At 41.5% G+C, this 19,080-nt stretch overlaps 1 long non-coding RNA gene across 1 annotated transcript; it reads right to left on the minus strand.

Annotated features, from left to right (window-relative positions):
- Nucleotides 1-764: 764 nt before the first annotated feature.
- Nucleotides 765-17,324, minus strand: LOC121633982. The gene is made up of 4 exons (XR_006009159.1): nt 17,126-17,324; nt 3,738-3,747; nt 2,082-2,084; nt 765-776 (listed from the first exon to the last, which is right to left on the minus strand). It is a non-coding gene; the product is annotated as an uncharacterized LOC121633982 (long non-coding RNA).
- Nucleotides 17,325-19,080: the final 1,756 nt, after the last annotated feature.

Genomic DNA, 19,080 nt, shown 5'->3' on the forward strand with positions numbered 1-19,080 from the left:
TTACTCGAGCCGTGTTTGTCTATGCGTAAAGTCCTGATCTATTTTAAGTGGTACGTGCATGCTGCTGCCTGTGTGTGTCCTTGCCTGGGCACGTTGCCGTAGAGATCGATTTGCGTGACGTAGCTGATTGTGCACAAACTAAAAAGAAAGATAAATGAAGCTGGAGAGTCAGAGATACAGGCTTTTGGTCAGTGGCGATATTCACATTATTTTTAGTCCAGTTTCAGTCCAAACTTGTGGTAAAAGATCCTGCTCGCCGGTCAGTGGAAGGAGCAGCCAACCCACCTAAACAAGCCAAGCTTTTTTCAACATTTCCTGGAGAGCAGGAAGACAGAAAATAACAAGCTAGTTGCAGGTTCATTGTAGGAGACATGCTCCCCCTGTCGACTATTGAATCGCCCAGGTTTAGAAAAATACTAGATAAAATGATGATGAGACAAGTGTGTCCATTTCCTCCCACAGACAGGGATGTTGTTCTTGAGGTTTTAAAGCCATTTTGTTTACAATATACAGCAAACACTATGCAGACAAGCTGTCATGATTCAGCTATGATGTTTGTCCATGTCTACACAGTGAATGATGAAATGGTAAAGAAATTAGTAGTGAAGTTACTTTTCAAATGCAGTAACTAGTAATTTCATTACAATTTACAGAAGTAATGAGTAACTAGTAACTAATTACTTTTTTAGAGTAACTACCCCAACACTAATAATGATACATCTGCTGAAAGTGGGTTAAACTTTGGCTCACCTTTCTTTATCATTTAAGTTTCAACCCTCTTGTGGAAGACAGCAGTTCTGATGACAGCGCTGGACAATTCCATCAAAATTTGCTGCCTTCTATTTACTTCCAAAAGGTTCAAGGTTCAAGGTTCAAGGAATCTTTATTATCCCGTGAGGGTAATTTGTTGTACAGTAAAAACAATCAGTCACAAACACACAAATAACACAAAATATTTAAAAGGACTTTGATAAAAATAATAAATTAATAAAAAAATAAATAAAACTACTTGTTCAACAGGGTAATGGCTGCAGGGACAAAAGAGTATCTGTGTCTGTTAGTCCTGCATTTTAGTAGGAAGTACCTGCCCTCTGATGGAAGCAGCAAGAAGCACATAGAAGACAACGTTTTTAAAGAAATGTCAGAAAAAACAAACAACCGGGAGGTGTTCATCACTGGAGGAGGTCTAAAAATGACACCAGAGGAGCTGAAAACATTGTTTGGCATGTCCATGTACACATCATGCCTCAGGTACCCTAGAATGTGAACATACTTGCCAGCAAAGACCAGGGTCCCAGTTATAGCAATGCTATGAGTCGAGACAGATTCTTCAAATTATCTTGATGTGTCTGATGAGGAGAAGAATGATCCCCTCTGGAAAGTGAGACCTCTCTTAAACAGAGTACAACCAGGTTTGCCCAGTCCGCCCAGGCCAAGGAAGGAATGTGTTGGTAGATGATTATGTTCACAGGCCAGTGTTTTTGCCTGGAAAACCAAACCCAACAGGAGTGAAGGTATTTGTCCTTGCCATTCCCAGTGGTCTAATTCTGGATTTTGAGGTTTACAAAGGAAAGAATACATTCATTGGCCAGCAACTTGGAATCGGAGGAAATGCAGCTGCAAGGATGGCACAATCTCTTCCAAAAGAAGCACACCTGTACGTTGGCAGGTATTTCTCCTCCATCAAGCTACTGGATACCTTGAAAACAAATGGTCTCCTGGGAACAGGGACCATTATGAAGAATCGAACCCCTGCACTGTGCAAGTCAAGGATGTCAGATGACACCAAGGTACAAAAACAAAGAAGAGATCAATCTGATATAGTTGTTAGAAAAACATCTGAGGTTGCCGTGACAAAGTGGCAGGATAATAAGGCAGTCCTGCTGGCTTCCACTGTCCATGGAATAGAACCTCAGCACAGCTGCATAAGATGGTCAACAAAAGAGAAACACCATGTTACTGTGCCTCGACCAGCTGTTGTAGCTTAATACAACAAAAACATGGACGGTGTCGATTTGTTCGACCACATGATCAGCTTCAACCCTGCGTACAGCCCTGCATTTCACTGATCTAGCCACAACAAGCTGGATGGAGTACAGGTCAGACCACAATGTTTCTGGAAAACCAGAGATGGAGAAGCTACAGTACTTTGACTTCAAGCAGCCATTGGCTGAAGACATGATTGCTCAGGTACAAGGAGGTCACCAGGCTTATGATGTGGCCAGCGACGACAGAGGTAAGAAGACTACTGATGATGAAGAGTATCTTCCATCAATCAGGAGGCCTGTTCAACCTCAGCCTGGATCGCCAAAAAGGGGGGGTAAAGGGGAAGGATTCTAGGGACCCATGACTGACAGGGGCCTAGAAGGGCCCTCAATGCAATTGTAATACTAACAAAATTATCTAATCACACAAACATTTTAGTTACAATGCATTGGTATCACTAAGTTTCTTTGTTTTGTAAACATTTATCTGACGTTTGTTTTAGTCAAATAATCAAGGCAGGCAGTTAAGAATGGTTAAGAAAATCCTCAGCTATCACTGTAATGTTGGTTAAGTCAGTAGTTTGGGACTCATCCTCCTGCTTTGCAGTAGGAACAGAGCACATTTCTAGTGCAGCAGACTGGGTGACTGCTTTCAATACAATCAGAGAAATATTTACATTTTCTAGATATCAGAAGATTAACTAGGTACAACCATATAGCATCATATATGTTTCCTCCACTAATCTAATGCTTCACCTGTGAGTGTAAAGATCTGGAGATTAATTTGAGTAAAACAAAATAGTTGGAGGGCCACCAGGAATAATGACTGTGATGCTTTTACAAATGACATTACACCATTGGAGATACTAGGGAGAACAGCTGGATAGAATAGAAAGCTGGACTTCAGGACTTGATAAGTGGTTTTCCAGGGAGAAAGCTCCATGTTGGGCTCTTGGTGAAAAAAGCTGAGCAGGACCAGTATTATATCTCTACATATTTGTACTATGGTACAGTCTGGTAGGATACAAGTCATAGAAGATGGTTATTACTATTGACTATTTATAGTCATAATTTAAGAGTCCCTGAAGAAATGCAAACACACTGAGTGTTTGTGGTGATGGTGGGCGGTTGGCATGTAAAGCATTAGCTTGTAGTGTTGGCTGGCCTTTTTTTAAATCTCCCTCTGTGATGTGCCGTCTCTCCCAATGTTCTGTCTCTCCCTCTATTAAGTAGATGAATGAAAGAGGAAATGTGCCTGAGGGAAACTTATTGGGCAGCAGGTGTTCGTGCGACTGTCAGAGGGCAGATGAGATGCAGGAATGAAAAGGGAGCTTAATATTTCTCTTTGATCTGTGACTGTATTGGATGCTTTCACAGCACCCAATCTCCTGCAGCTGGAAGATTAACACATCTTTCACCATTAACTGGGCTGCAGGGATTGAGGCGGCTGGCCGCACGTTCCCCTTTGCTGCACACGATGCTGGATATCTTTGATTCTTTTTTTTAAGATGATAAAATAAACTGAGCATGATGGGGGCTTATGTGAACATAACAGCTGGAAACTGCATGCAGTGGAGGGAGAAGGTTTTCAAAGATTTGTCTTAATAAGTGGGTAAAAACTAAAGTTTCACTCAGAGGTGATGAAGCTTATAAAAACACACACTCAGGTGATCTCCCAGATTCACAAACACTTCACTGAGATCCATTTTTCAACCCAGACCTGACAAATATGAAGAAACCTCATTATTATACCAAACTGTTTCTGTGCATTCAAGTGGCTCGGGGTGAATAATGCTTCGCTCAGCTCAGAAAAAAAGGAAAGAAAATCTTTCTAAATCCAGTATGAGTTGGGTCAAGAAGACAAAGTGATGGATTACTTCACTGTGTGAATGTAAAGTAGCACACATGAACATCTCTACTGTTCCTAGAAACCATAAATCCCACAGACACTGGCTGGATGTCCACTGCTGGGCTCAGCATGTCTGACGGTTTATCTTGAAGCAATCTCGGTCCTGGGAAGAATCTGGGATGCCAATTGTTTTTGTATTTCCAGGGACAATGACTGCTGTAACAGAGTCTTTTTATACTGTGTGCATTTGGTCCAGATCCCTTTTAATTGCATTTAAAATAAAATTACTGAACAAATGTCTGTAATTTTATGAATTATTGATCATAAAACGGGTAATAAAGTTATTTTAGAGCTGTTCAAATCTTGTCCTGCATCCTGGCTGATGGGATTTAAGCTCAAAGTGTCTCTGTTCACATTAAAATTAGTCCCAGTGTGTCATGTGTGGCCACTTGTGCTCAGATCAGTTATTAGTGTGAATGATCAGTACAAGGGCAAATATGTTGTTATTTTTCTTTATTTTATCATTTTCCTAAAAGCTGGTTCCAGTTACACACACAATATTTTATCTTACATAAGTTGTACAGGTTTAGTATCATTGAATCGATTAAAATATAAACAACCATATACATACTTATGTACAGGAGAAGATCGTCGGCGTACAACAAAACCCAATGTTCCACCCCGTACCGCCTTATACTTCTAAATCATTCTGGTTTGCAATGGGAAGCAGTTTAAAGGCAAGCGCAAAGTGGAGAGTGAGGAAACCCCCAACATGTACTGCAAAGAGAGGAAAGAAAAAATCTGAGCACTGAATGTTCGTACTTAATTATGGTTGAGGAGAAGAGTATAAAAATTTGATCCATGAGACAAAAGAGGCACTGAACCCAAATTGCTGTAACGAAAAGAAGAGGTTTCACAACCTCAGGATCAGTGAGCGAGTGCCTCATTTTGATCCTCTGAAATGACCAAGGGTAACAGGTTCCATGCAACGGGCTAAAATCACAGATAAAAGAGAAATACTAGGATGCTAGTAGTAAGTAGAGTAGAGAACTGTGACTATATGAATAATTAAATATTTTCCAAAAGTAAAGGGACCAGCTGACTTGAGAATTGTTTATAAAAGTCAACAGGAAACTGACCGGGCGATTTGCTGCTTTTTATTGAATTTATTGCCTCCCTTAACTCTAACACAGTTAAGGGAGCTTCTAACATCTGACATCAGATGTTAGAAGCTCCCTGGACTACAGAATGACTTAAATGATACCTTAATCTTTATTGGGTCTGATACTGTGTCTAATTTGTCTGTAGTTATTTGATCCGATGCCTGTCTGGATTTTAGTTGATGAGCAAGATAGTTTAAAGGGTTAAGGAGTAATCATTGAAAACCTTGCACATCATACATGTTCCAAATGTTACAAATGACTGCATGTACAGGATGTTTGCAGTCGTGTCTAACATGTCCGCTCTCTTCTCGGCTTTCTGCTGGTAATGTGGACTGATGTGGCTACAGAGACATGGATTAGTAAACAGGGAGAAGAGAGTAAATGGAAAGTAAATTCACCACAGTGAGTTGCCTGTAGTGCAGAGTCTGCTTTTCAGAGCCTACCGACATTATCAAATGGATTGACATTTCAAATATTTGCAAAGCTCAGCAGATCCACATGTGGTATAAATGAACCATGGGCCTCCTCGCTGCCCAGCAAGCCATGCATGGCCATTTCATCACAAGCACAGCAATGAGCTCTAACAGCCTCTGCTGCACAGACCTTTACTGCGCACACAATGCAATCTGAGGAGCAGCTAGTTTCTTCAGATCACACCATCACCCTGCCAAATTCATGCGCATTTAGATCAGGAGTTTCAAACATACAGCCCAGGGGCCAAAACCAACCCACCACAGAGCCCAGTCTGGCCCGCAGAATGAATTTCTCCTTTTTTATTTACATTGTATGACTGAATTTGTTCCCAGCCGAGGCAATATGTGGGGAAATTTTCAGATGTCAAGGTAATTCTCAGTCTGCTACAAACTGGTTCTAACTAAAGCAGCCACAGAGTTTGTGGACTGATGTCCTGCTCATCAGCTGCAGGTACCTTGAACACAGAGAAGATGGTGGAGATGCTGGTGGGCTCCAGGTCAGGTGGAGGTCATGGCCTTATGACTATACATGGTGGTAATGCCAAGCAGGTTGACCCATACATAGCTGGGTTTAGATCCATCGTAGTTTAAGCTGGGACTTGTAAGTGTCAAGTGTCTGTGTCTGCATCCATCAGAGCCTGTATTTTCTCTGCTCAATCAGTGTTTCGGTTACTTTTTTTACAGAGTGACCATTGAATCTGTTACGATACATCATTCCCAGATGATTTACTAAACTCAGGAGAAGATACAGCGTCCCCCGATGCAAACATTCATTCATCCCCCTGTCAGTGAAGCGCATTAATGATCAGATATGTCGGGATGAACAGGAAGTCTGTGATGTCTGGTAGACAACTGTAAGCCTTCTGTAACTCCCCTATAGCTTCTGCACTTTATTTACTTTACCCATCCTATTTGCATGATCTCCTCAAAATCCACGCACCTATTAGAGCACTCCTCAGCACAACCAGCCAGTTTCTGCTCCATGTCCCGAGATCAGCATTAACCTGTGGAGGTGATGCATTCGCTGTGGCAGCCCCAAGACTGTGGACTACTTTAACGCTACATATCTGCACCATTCAAAGCAAACAATCATTTGAATATCTGTTAAAAACACATCTATGGCCTTCCTCTGACTGAATGTGAAGCGTTAATAGACTAGTTTTAAAAAATCTTAACTCTATTTGTTACTGTTTTATTTTGTGAAATTGTGAAGCACTTTGGTCACTTGTTTGTTTTAATCAATTTTATTTATACTAATTTTATAATAATTTTTTATTGATTTATTGTTTTATGTTTACTTTTATGGGTGCTTATTTATTGATTGTGAGTCCGAATGTGTTGTCTCTGTAGCAGATCCCACCAAGAAAAAATGCTCCCAAGGGAAACCAGTAAAGATTCTTTCACTTTAATCTGCTAAATATGAAAATAACATAGACGATATTAACAATAATATTTAAATTAAACTGTATTATTTTAATAAAAGTAACTGTAATCTGTAATGTTTCCTGGTGAGGTTTCATCTTTTCTGTTTAAAAGATTTCCAAAGCAGGAGGAGAACTGGTGTCAGGATTACTACACATGTGGAAAAGTACATGTATGTACTTTTAAAATAACTTCTAGATCTAGAAAAGTTCCTTTAAAATACTTAAATTTTCTACTTCCACATACCTGGAATTCAGTGTTTGCTGGTTTTATAGATCCATGCTGGTATGAAAGTTGGAATCAGTGTAAAAGATTGTAAAATATGTAAACTAAAAAAAAAAAACATATAAATAAATAAAAAAAAAAATGAATATAACACATGTAATAATACAAAATATGTGAATAATCTTTACATAGTTTTGATGTGTTTAAAAAGCAGCTGGAGACATTTTAATTTTAGTTTACTTAGTCCTGGGCTCTTATGACAGCTTTTTCTTTTTTTTTTTCAAATTTATTTATTTATTTTATGTGTTTTGTTTTATATATTTCATGTTAATTTCATCTACTCTGTGAAGCAGCTTGAAATGAGCGTCTGTGAAAGGTGCTGTATAAAAAAACCTTCCTTACTTTACATATGAAGTAAATTGTACAATTTTTTTTATCAAATTAAACAATGTTGTGTTTATGTTAAACAGATATATATCTATATTTTAAACGTATATATATATTTCATATTTTTAAAACATACAATAAAAACTTAAAATAAAAATAGAATAACTAATGTAACTGAGGCAAGATGTTGTTGAAAGTATGTCTACTAAAATTGTAGGTCATTAAATGTAAACATGTTAATTGATTTTAATTAATAATGAATCAATAAATGTGGAGTTTTCATTATTTATGGGTTATTATGCTGCTATTTTACTTGTCCGGCCCACTGGAGACCAGATTGTTCTGAATGTGGAGCTGAACTAAAGTGATTGGACCCTCCTGATTCAGACCACGTCATTGTAGCTGCAGACGATGTTCCTCATGTGCGTCTGCAACATTAAACCAGATAACACTGAAATGAGGGGCGTCACATTGACAGCAAAGCCCGTGGTGTGTTCCACATCAAACTGCGTGTGCAAATGCTAAAATCTGCCGAATACACCACTTCAAAAACAGCTGCTGTGAAATTAATCTAACCCAAATGGCTTTATTATTCAATGTGGATTCACTTAACGAAAAAGACATTTTGGCATTTTTAAAGGAAGCCTGAAGTCCTGGTAAATGCAGCTGACTGAGTGTGTTTGTGTAACACTAAAACAGATCACACAAAGTGCCACTGATTCAGACTCTCTGCTCTAAACTTAGATCAAGGCTGTATGTACTGTCCGATAATATGAGAGGAAAATATTGCTCATGGCTCAGGCTGCTGTCACTGTGATGAGCTTTATGTGCAGTTTCCATTCTCTGACTTCACTTTTTAATTTGTTAAAAGGTCCAGCTGGAGATAATTCAGCAAACCATCCAGTTATATGTTTACAGAACATTTAAAAGTCATTTACTGCTGCCATTTTCTGCCATTATGTGATTATTTTTTTCTTTTTTATAATAATTTTGTAGCAGATTACGGGATAATTTAGTATGCCCCAGGACAGAGCCCTGGGGTGCACCTGTAGTGACTGGGGAGGGGTCAGATCTGAATGATTTTAACTGTATGAACTGACTGCGGCCAGAGAGATACGAGTGAAACCAGTCAAGGGGAGTGAGTGATACCTCTGGAGGAGAGTCTACTGAGGACAATGGAGTGAGAGATTGTATCAAAGGCCGAAGAAAGATGAGAATGGAGAGTAAACCAGAGTCAGCTGCGATGAGGAGGTCATTTGTAATTTTTATGAGGGCAGTTTCTGTACTGTGATGGGGGGTGAAAACCAGACTGGAAGGCTCATAAAAGTTATTTTGAGACAGGTGTCAGTGGAAGTGAGTGGCTATTTCAAGAATTTTGAAGATGCTAAGTTAGAGATAGAGTGGAGATTTTTAAAATAGTTTGGATCAGAAGCAGGTTTTTTCAGGAGAGGAGTGGCAGATGCAGTTTTGAATAATGACGTCACAATACCAGTGGTGAGTGACGAGTGAATAATGCCGGTTATGAGGGGAAGCAGTGAGAAGAGGCAAGATTTGATCAAGGGTGTGTGGAGGGGATCAAGGTGATAGGTGGTGGGCTTGAATTGGCAGATAAGGTCAGAGATTTGAGAAGCAGTGGGGAGTTGAAAGCTAGAGAAGGGCTTAATGGTGGAGGAGAGGTTCAGGCAGGGAGGGAGGCGAAGAATTTAAACATAATTGCTTGTGAATATTGTGAATTTTCTTTGTGAAAAACAGCATTATGACGTTACATGTGTCAGTTGAGTACAGGTGGGGGTGTAGGAAGTAGGAAGCGGCTGAAGAATTTTGTTTAGCAGTGAAAACATTATTTTGGTGTTTCCTTCATTTGTAATTATCAGGCTGGAATAGTAGTTTGATTTGATTTGAGCAACTGAATCCATGAGACCAGTTCTTTTATGGAGCTGCTAAAGTTGACAAACTTTTGCTTTCATTGTCCTTAGTTCAGGGGTATACCAGGGGTCAGGTGAGGAGAAGGAAACAGGGGCAAAGGTATTGAGAACGTTGTTTAAACTATTATTGTAATGAACTACAAGTTGATCTGGGTTTGAAAAATATTCAGGGAGCGAAAGATTTTCAATATTAAGGCAGAGAGCATCTACATCAATGACTTTCACAGCCGGTATGAGATGAGGCATGGTGACTTGATTGCAGAGAAACAGAGTGTAACATTAAATGAGAGGAGGAAATGATCGGTTACATGAAGTTCATCAGCTGTACAGTTGGAGGGGGTGAGAATCGCTCCAGTGAGAGCTGAAGATCACGGCCCGACGAAGCCAACAGAACCACATCATCCGCAAAGAGCAGAGACCCAATCCTGAGGCCACCAAACCAGATCCCCTCAACACCTCGGCTGCGCCTAGCAATTCTGTCCATAAAAGTTATGAACAGAATTGGATACAGTTTGGATACAGTACCATCAAATCATAAATCATTGCGAGACCTCCTCCCCAGTCGTTGCCACGGGGATGACAGATGTAAACATAGACCGGAGGATTCATTTAGCTGAGAAAAGTTATGGGCTGTTTCCAAGTTTCAGTCAAGCATAGAAAATCAAACTTAAGTTTGTAAGGAGATCCTGAATGAGATGACCCTTGCTCGTGAGTGAGCGGATGGTCAGCAGACCGAAGCTGACCCTGGTGTTATCATGTTTAACAGCAGATTTAGCTGGGCCAGCTAATGCGTGACGATCAACGCCCTGGCCAGAGTTTCTGTGAGGGCGACGATTAGTGGACCAGAAGGATTTTATTGGTTTAGAGTTGTCGTGAGAGAAATTCCTGCAGGACCCACGATGGATGTATCTCCGGCGGGTATGATGGGCGATGTCTGGGTGATGATAGAGCACTGGCAGTGGAGGTTCAGGCAGACACCAGCGGAGCCAGCGAAGCTCAGCAGCTGTATATCGGAACAAGTCTGCCACAGGATGCTGGCAGAGTGAGAGAAACGTCCAAATAAGAACAGACCAATGATAAAGCTTGACGGTGCCTTTTGGCTCAGCTCCTTCTTCACCACAACAGATTGGCGCAGAATCCGCATCACTGCAGACGCCAAATTGATCCACCTTTCAATCCCCTATTCCATCCTTCCCTCATTCCTGAACAAGACCATGAGATACTTGAACTCCTCCACTTTGGGCAGGACCCTATTCCCAAACTGGAGAGGAGACTACCCCCTTTCCAGCTGAGAACCATGGTCTCAGATTTGGAGGAGCTGATTCTCATCCCAACTCGGCTGCAAATCGCGATCAAGATCACGGCCCGAGGAAGCCAACAAAACCACATCATCTGCAAAAAGCAGAGACCCAGTCCTGAGTCCACCAAACCAGATCCTGTCAGCTGCATCTAGAAGTTCTGTCCATAAAGGTTCTGAACAGAATTAGTGACAAAGGGCAGCCTTGGTTGAGTCCAAACCAAATGAGTCCAACTTACTGCCACCAATGCAGATCATGCTCTGCCAACCGTTTTACAGGGACCTGACAGCTCGCACAAGGGGGTTTGGCACTCCATGCTCCAGGGGGCACCCCCCACAAGAGTTCCTGGAGGACACGGTCGAATGCCAGTTTCTCTGTTCAGGAGATAGGAGGACCCACCCCTGGGTCCACTGACTCAGTATCCTCCTAAGAAGATGTGTTGGTGGGATTGAGGAGGTCTTTAAAGTATTCCTTTTCTTTTCTTTCCCACCTGATGACACAACCGACTCAATACAAATATCAGCATGCCTTGCTGATATCACTGCATGGATGAAGGATTGCCTCCTTCAACTAAACCTGTCCAGGACCGAGCTTATTGTCTGTCCAGCCAATCCTTCTTTACCGCCACAGATAAGATTGCAGCTTGACTCTATCACGCTTGTGTCTACATCTTCTACCAGGAATTTTGGTGTCATGATAGGCAACCAGTTGACCTTTGAGGACCATTACTTGCTCGATCTTGCCGATTTGCTCTCTACAACATCAGGAGGATCAGGCCCTACCTGACTGAACACATGGCACAGCTCCTGGTCCAGGCTCTGGTCATTTCATGCATTGACTACTGCAACTTCTTACTGGCTGGCCTGCCTGCATGCTCAGTTAAACCTCTGCAGATGATCCAGAATGCAGCAGCATGTCTGGTTTTCAACCAGCCCAAAAGAGCTCATGTCATTCCACTGCTAATCGCTCTTCACTGGTTTCCAGTTGCAGAGCATCAGATTCAAAGCTCTGCTTCTGGCTTACAAAACAATAACCCAAATGGCTCCTGTCTACCTCCACTCCTTAATCCAGAGCTACACTCCCTCTCGACAGTTATGCTCTGCCAGTTAAAGACGCCTAGTGCACCCACCACAACGTGGCACAAAATCAGTAGCTAGACTCTTCTCCTCTGTTGTCCCCTTGTAGTGGAACAATCTACCAAACTCCGTCTGAACCAGGTTCTGCTTAGCCTGCCAATACCTGTTAGCTACCTCCCGAGTCCCAGGCCAAAAGGCTCAATAGGATTCCTTCTTTAGTTAGATTAGATTCCTTCTTCTGAGCCAAATTACCACTAGGTGGGGATCAGTTGACTGCCCACTCTCTTCACCCGAGTGTCCAAGACTACAAAGTCGATCATCGAAGTGCGGCCTAGAGTGTCCTGGTGCCAAGTGCACACATGGACACTCTTATGCCTGCACTTAGTGTTCGTTATAGACAATCCATGACAAGCATGTAAGTCCAATAATGAAACACCATTCGAATTCAGATCAGAGGGTCCGTTCCTCCAGGTCTCACTGTCATTTTCCACATCAGCATTGAAGTCCCCCTGCAGAACAAGGGAGTCCCCTAAAGGAGTGCCCTCCAACATCCCATCCAAGGACCTCAAAAAGCTTGAGTGCTCTGAAGTGCTCTGAAGTGCTGTTCAGTGTGTAGGCACAAACAATAATCAGGCCTCCGCTCCTCCATCCAACGTCAATGTAATGCAAATAAAATTTCATCAAAAGCCAACTTTAAAGAGCAGAATTACATAAGTCAGGCTCCCTCATACACACCTCATTCACCAAAACACCATACACAAAATGCTCAATATACATTAAAATAAGGACTAAAATGCTCAAGACAAAAATTAAGTGCATTTTGTAGACAATAGAATAAATAAGTCTTCTTATTTAATTGTTTTAGTTTTTTTCTTTAATTGCTTATTTAAATTGTGAGGTGTTGTTATTATCATTATTATTATTATTATTAAAAGAACTGGCCCTTCACAAAGTAGAAAAAGTGTTTAGGATTCAGCTCATGCTCCAAGCACAGATCTCTGTCTCTATATGTCCAGTAAATTTGGGCTGCTAACCCATGAGTGTATTTGACAATGCACTTCTGTAATCACAGAGGGTCCTATGGGCAAATCTTGAGACACCTATTTGTTAGCTGACTCAGCAGCCAGTTGGACAGGAAGCCGGCAGATTGGTCGGTTGATCTGGGGCGAGCAATGAAGTGACAGGAGAAAAAGTGGGAAAGCGTCTCCTTTGTGATTAAAGACTGGAGCTCCTGACATGCACGATAGCCCCATGACTCTGGTGACCCGGCCCAGGAGACATGAAGTGATAGCTTTTCTTCTCCTTCCCTTCTGCCACACTCGGCTGCAGCTGTAATTCACCAGCCGCCGGTGAAAGTGTCTCTACACCATCCCAGCTGCATCACTCAGGCTGTTTGATGCAAAATGAAAATTAAAGTCAGAAACAGGAAAAAGTAGATAAATGTGAGGAAACCTTTTTAGGAACAATTATGTTTCTCTTTTACGCACGGAGGTCTTTTACACTGGAGTATGTGTGTTTATCTCTCAAGCCTTGTCCTTCATTCAGATGAAGTTCATGGAATTAATTGCACTGTAAATGTTGATCAACACAAGCAACTGCTGCCTCACAGAGGCCATCAGTAAGTCATTAATCATCTGTTCCAACCCTGCCAGCTCCACTAATCAGGTCCACGCGTCATTACCGCTCTGCAGCTGGACTGAGAACCAAAGTCTGCTACATGATGTGGTGGGTATACCGACTGATGTCATGCAGTGTATGATTTAGTATAGTACATAGTGTGGCAAGGAAAGCCTCCTGGACCCCTCTTCTGATAAGAGAAATTAAGTAATTATCTATTTGACATTAAACCTGTACAAAAAGGTCTAATTTAATTTAAAACAATAGTTTACATTGAGAGAAAAAGCAGTGGTGGAAACATTCCTCGGAGATTTTCTCCATATTGACATGACAGCATCACACAGCTGCTGCAGGTTTGTCGGCTGCATCCATGATGAGAATCTCCCGTTCCACCACATCCCAAAGCTGCTCTACTGGACTGAGATCTGGTGGCTGTGGAGGCCGTTGGAGTCCAGTGAACTCATCGTCATGTTCTAGAAAGCAGGTGGAGATGATCTGAGCTTTGTGACATGGTGCATTATCCTGCTGGAAGTAGCATCAGAAGATGCTCCACTGTGGTCATAAAGGGATGGACATGGTCAGCAACAATACTCAGGTAGGCTGTGGTGGTTAAACCAGGCCATGCTCGTACTATGGGGCCAAGAAAATACCCCCCCACCACCACCATTACACCAGCAGCAGCCTGAAGTGTTGATCCAAGGCAGGATGGATCCATGTTTTCATGATGTTTCCAGCAGATTCTGAGCCTAGCATCTGAATGTGGAGCTGAAATGGAGACTCATCAGACCAGCAATGTTTCTCCATCTTCTATTGTCCAGTGTTGGTGAGTGTGTGTGAATTTTAGCCTCCTGTTCTTAGCTGGCAGGAGGCATCTGGTGTGGTTTTATGCTCCATCTTGGTCCAGACAACTACTGCTCGCTGGATATTTTCTCTTCTTCAGACCATTCTCTGGAAACCCTGGAGATGGTTGTGATTGAAAATCCCAGTATATCAGCAGTTTCTGAAATAATGCTGTTAATAAACATCTGTTGTTGATACTTTTCTCAGAATTTCTGTAATATTGTCCTATTTTAGAAACTAAAACAAATATGCTTATTTGCCCCATATAATCAAGTTTAAGATGTATATCAAATTACTTTTGGATAATTAAATAATGAATTTTGAGCAATTTGAATCTCTTTAGTGATTCAGTTTCTTTATTTGAAAGAAACTAAATGTTTTAATGTGTTTAAAGAACTTAATAACTAAATGTGGATGAACCTATTTCAATCACTTTTTACCAATTGAAGCCAATTATTGAAGCTTGTTCAACTATTTTCTTTTTACAATGTAGAAACTATAGTTTATTACTCTGACTTGTTGCATGTAGCGTCTTTCAATTACCCAAATCCAAAGAAGCTGGGTCAAAGTTAAAATTATGGTGTAAGAAAATCTGATAAACTTGGCTGTAACAAATTATTATACATTTTTATAGTGTATATAGATGACCACTGTGGTTCTGTATGCAGGTATTTAATTGCATGAAGAAGTTAGCTTGGCTGAGTCTTGTTGCATCACTTGCTGGTAAATATATTTGTGACCCAAGATAAACAAAGAAATGATGGAAATGCATTCAGTGGAGAGAGGAACAGATGGGTCTGCAGATGCTGTCAAGAAAGTGGAGACACATTAAAGGAGAGTGGGAGCAAATTACACCAGTATCAGTTCTCAGGCTTCCCTACAGAACTATAATTTCCTTGTAAATCGAGGAAATACACACCACTGCTGTTAAATGTTAATCATGGAGGGAAATTCAGCTGAATACTAACAACACCATCATCCTGTGTTCTTTAACATTCGTGGATGCAGCAGACATTTAGTTTGGGGACAGGATGAAAGGGAGATGATCCATCACAAGGTGCAGCTGAAAGAATCACAGTTCATGTTGACTCATACATCCCCTTGATTCATCACCTGCCACCAGCAACTTCCTGCCACACCCTCTCAGTCTAGCCAGAGAGAGGCTTTGGGGAAATCAAAGAAAAGAAAATGGGTCATTTTGATTTAGCGAAAGCAGTCAGTGGTTCTTGCCCCTGAAACGTGGCATTTGTAAATAAAAGCTCGTCTCCAGACCGAGGCAGCAGGCGTGCATGTCAATGACTGACCTGGAGGACTGGCTTGGCTGGCATTCAGCAGCACTGTCACTGGGGATCAGGGGTGAGGAGCGATGAGCAGATGGAAGCAGCTGCTGCAGCCTGGGGGGGACCTACAGGAGGGAATAGCACATCTGTAACATCTGACAGGATGCTGCTCAGGCTGAACTGAGTTTCATCTGCTTAAACCTGCAGCTCGTTCTTCTCTTTTTACTGCACTAATACATACTACACACACATCATCATATCAGGGCCATTTCATTTGTCAGGAAAATCAGGAGCAAAGAGTTGCAGGTAACTAAAAACAGCAAGCAGAGACTACTGTTACAGAGAAGTTTGATCATAACAGACAGGAGAGGAAGGCTGTAGCACCAGTTATGAACAATAATTACAGCACAGAAGAAAGAACAAATGATTCAGAATCACTGAACAAAATATTAATCAGAGCTTCAGTAAAACAGTCTCTTTATATGTGTTGATGTGTAGATTGTTTATCCTCTGACCATCAGTGGATATTACCTTCAAACCTGGTCGACTATCATTAGTTCAGATAAATGATGCCTAACTGAGTGTATTTCTCATTTAAGATGATTTTTTTAGGAGAATGCATTAATAAAAAGGCATGTCTAAGCATACCACACATACACAGTAGAAATTCAACGATATATACAACATGTAAGAATAAAGAGGTAAAAATGTGAATATCTGATTTAAATAGAGTAGCCCTGACCAGTGTGACTGACGGTAGGAATGCTGGAATAATTCTGTTCATTTTCTTTTCTTTAGGCTACCTGCTAGCACACCTGCAGATTTACTGTCTGTGTTTAATAAGCAGGATGTACATTCATCATCCACTTCATCAGCTCCACCTGTTCAACTTCCTCTTAACATAAATATCTAATTAGCCAATCATATGGCACCATCTAGTCATGTAGACATGCTGAAGACGACTTGATGGTGCAAACATAGGATGGTGCAAACAGGAAACTGAGGCTACAATTCACACAAACTCTCCAACACTGGACAATAGAAGATGGAGAAACGTTGCTGGTCTGATGAGTCTCCATTTCAGCTCCACATTCAGATGCTAGGCTCAGAATCTGCTGGAAACATCATGAAAACATGGATCCATCCTGCCTTGGATCAACACTTCAGGCTGCTGCTGGTGTAATGGTGGGGGGAGGTTTTCTTGGCCCACCAGCATGGCCTGGTTTAACCACCACAGCCTACCTGAGTATTGTTGCTGACCGTGTCCATTCCTTTATGACCACAGTGGAGCATCTTCTGATGCTACTTCCAGCAGGATAATGCACCATGTCACAAAGCTCAGATCATCACTATATAACACTCTATAACAGAGCTCACAAGATCCATAACAGGCTTCCAGGCTGGACTCACCATTGCTCTGCACTATCATTGTCTAATGCTTTGACATTTCAGAACTATACAATAAGCCATGGGATTAAATTGTATTATCAAATCTTGAATGGACACATCTCAGCAGCACTTACTGCTTTGGTACCAAAACTCAGCTCAAGGTTCGAACGCTCGACTAGATCTGTTACAAATGGACTTTTGCCTTTACCGGTCTTTAGGAACTGCTATGGTCAGAGAGCTTTCTTTTATGTGCTCACTAAAGCTTGGAATGAGATCCCACAGCACATCAGGACTATAACATCACAAAGACTATTTAAAAGAATATTTGCTCGCCATCTAATGGACAGGTACAGCTGTGACCACTGAGGTGGCTCCATAGCCTCCCCTAAAGCTGCTTCTCTGTCTTGTCTTGGAATTTGTGATGTGTGTCTGGTTTGTATGTTCTGCAGAGCAGGAACCTGCTGAAAAACAGTTCTTAAACTGAGTCAGACCCGATTGTTTTAATCTTTTCCTGTTTAATAAATAGAAATAGAAATCTCCACCTGCTTTCTAGAACATGACAATGAGTTCACTGGACTCCAACGGCCTCCACAGCCACCAGATCTCAGTCCAGTAGAGCAGCTTTAGGATGTGGTGCAACGCAAGATTCTGGTCATGGATGCAGCCGACAAACCTGCAGCAACTGTGTGATGCTGTCATGTCAATATGGAGAAAACCTCAGAGTAAAGTCTCCACCCCCTGGTTCCATCTATCACACCAGTAACTGATACAGTTCTGGAGGGAAAAGGGGTGCTAGAAGGTGGCCCTGGTATGCAATTAAAAGTAACAAATGAAACCCTTGTTTCAGAATTTGATAAGGACTCAGGTCCATGTTATGAACCAGATTCAAGCAAAGACGATCAACTAACTGTTCTATAACTATTGTGAGTAGTTTAATAGAAAATTATCAGCTTTTGGCAAAGTCCTGCATATAGTGACAGCTTCCATGCAGCTATTCTGGGCTTGTTCAGAAGACGTAGATGATCCTGGGGGCAATTTACAACAATACTGAGAAATGTACATGCATAGGTATTTACAAGTAATGCATTAGGTGAAATATAGTGATAAAGGCTTTGTTCCGGACAGCCAACTGAAGCAGGAAGTACTATGATTATCCTGCTGAAAAGAAAAGCCAGGAAGCTCTATTTACAGTCTCCTTACTGGTTGAGTCTGTTATGCTCTCAGAGATGGCTAGAAATGGCTCCCAGCCTCTATACACTCACTGTGCTCTGGAGCACAGTGGAGCAGCTGACGATGTGTCAGCGCATATATAAATGATTTGGCTTTGTTTGTCCATGTGTGAAGTTTTCTTTCCTCACAGGTAGAGGAAGACAAAGAGAAGGAGATTTTACGAGCTATAGTGGCTAACAGAGCAGGGCCGAGGCTTTCCAGACTGTTAACTGTTTTATTACTGATCTGTATTCTGGTTGAAAAAGTAGACCTCTGCGTTGGGTCTGATGGTGGGAAGGAGAAGCCTCGCCAAATCAATTTAAGAAAAGCAGATAAATAGATTTTCAATTAAAATCTCCTCCAGCATCTTTGCTAAGGACCCTGAGGGCTGTAATCCAAGGTGTCAAACACAGGAATGCACTCAGAGTAGGTACCATGATCAAATCATAGCCCACATGTCCTCCTTTCTCACCCTGCTCACATTTATCACAAACATTTTAAACCACCATAAATCTTCATCCCCAGCTCTGACATGCTATTTCTTCTTCCCCTCCACTCCAGGAGGTGCTCCTCGCTGCCCTAAATGCCTTCGCTTGTCAAGAAAAACAGAAAGGTCTTATCATCTTGTTAGGGTGGATGAAAACTCAGGGTCCCTGCTGGGCAGAAAGTAACTCACCGACATCAGATCATTCTGGGTCTCTGGATATTACTGAAGCCTTCTGCAGGCGAGACGGTTTCCTACCAGAAAACAATGCTGGCATCCATCTATTCATCATCTATGACCACCATCAATTATTTCTGCAAATGTTCATGTAATTATTGATAAAAGTCCAGGATTGTTTCTAAAAGAAGAACCTATTAAATGAAAACTAACATTATCTAAACACCACAAAAAGGTCTAAGTATCAGGGGAAAAAACACTTAACTTAGAAGATTTAGACG

The sequence above is a fragment of the Melanotaenia boesemani genome, chromosome 22 (assembly GCF_017639745.1).
Source record: "Melanotaenia boesemani isolate fMelBoe1 chromosome 22, fMelBoe1.pri, whole genome shotgun sequence".
In the NCBI taxonomy this organism is placed as follows: Eukaryota; Metazoa; Chordata; class Actinopteri; order Atheriniformes; family Melanotaeniidae; genus Melanotaenia; species Melanotaenia boesemani.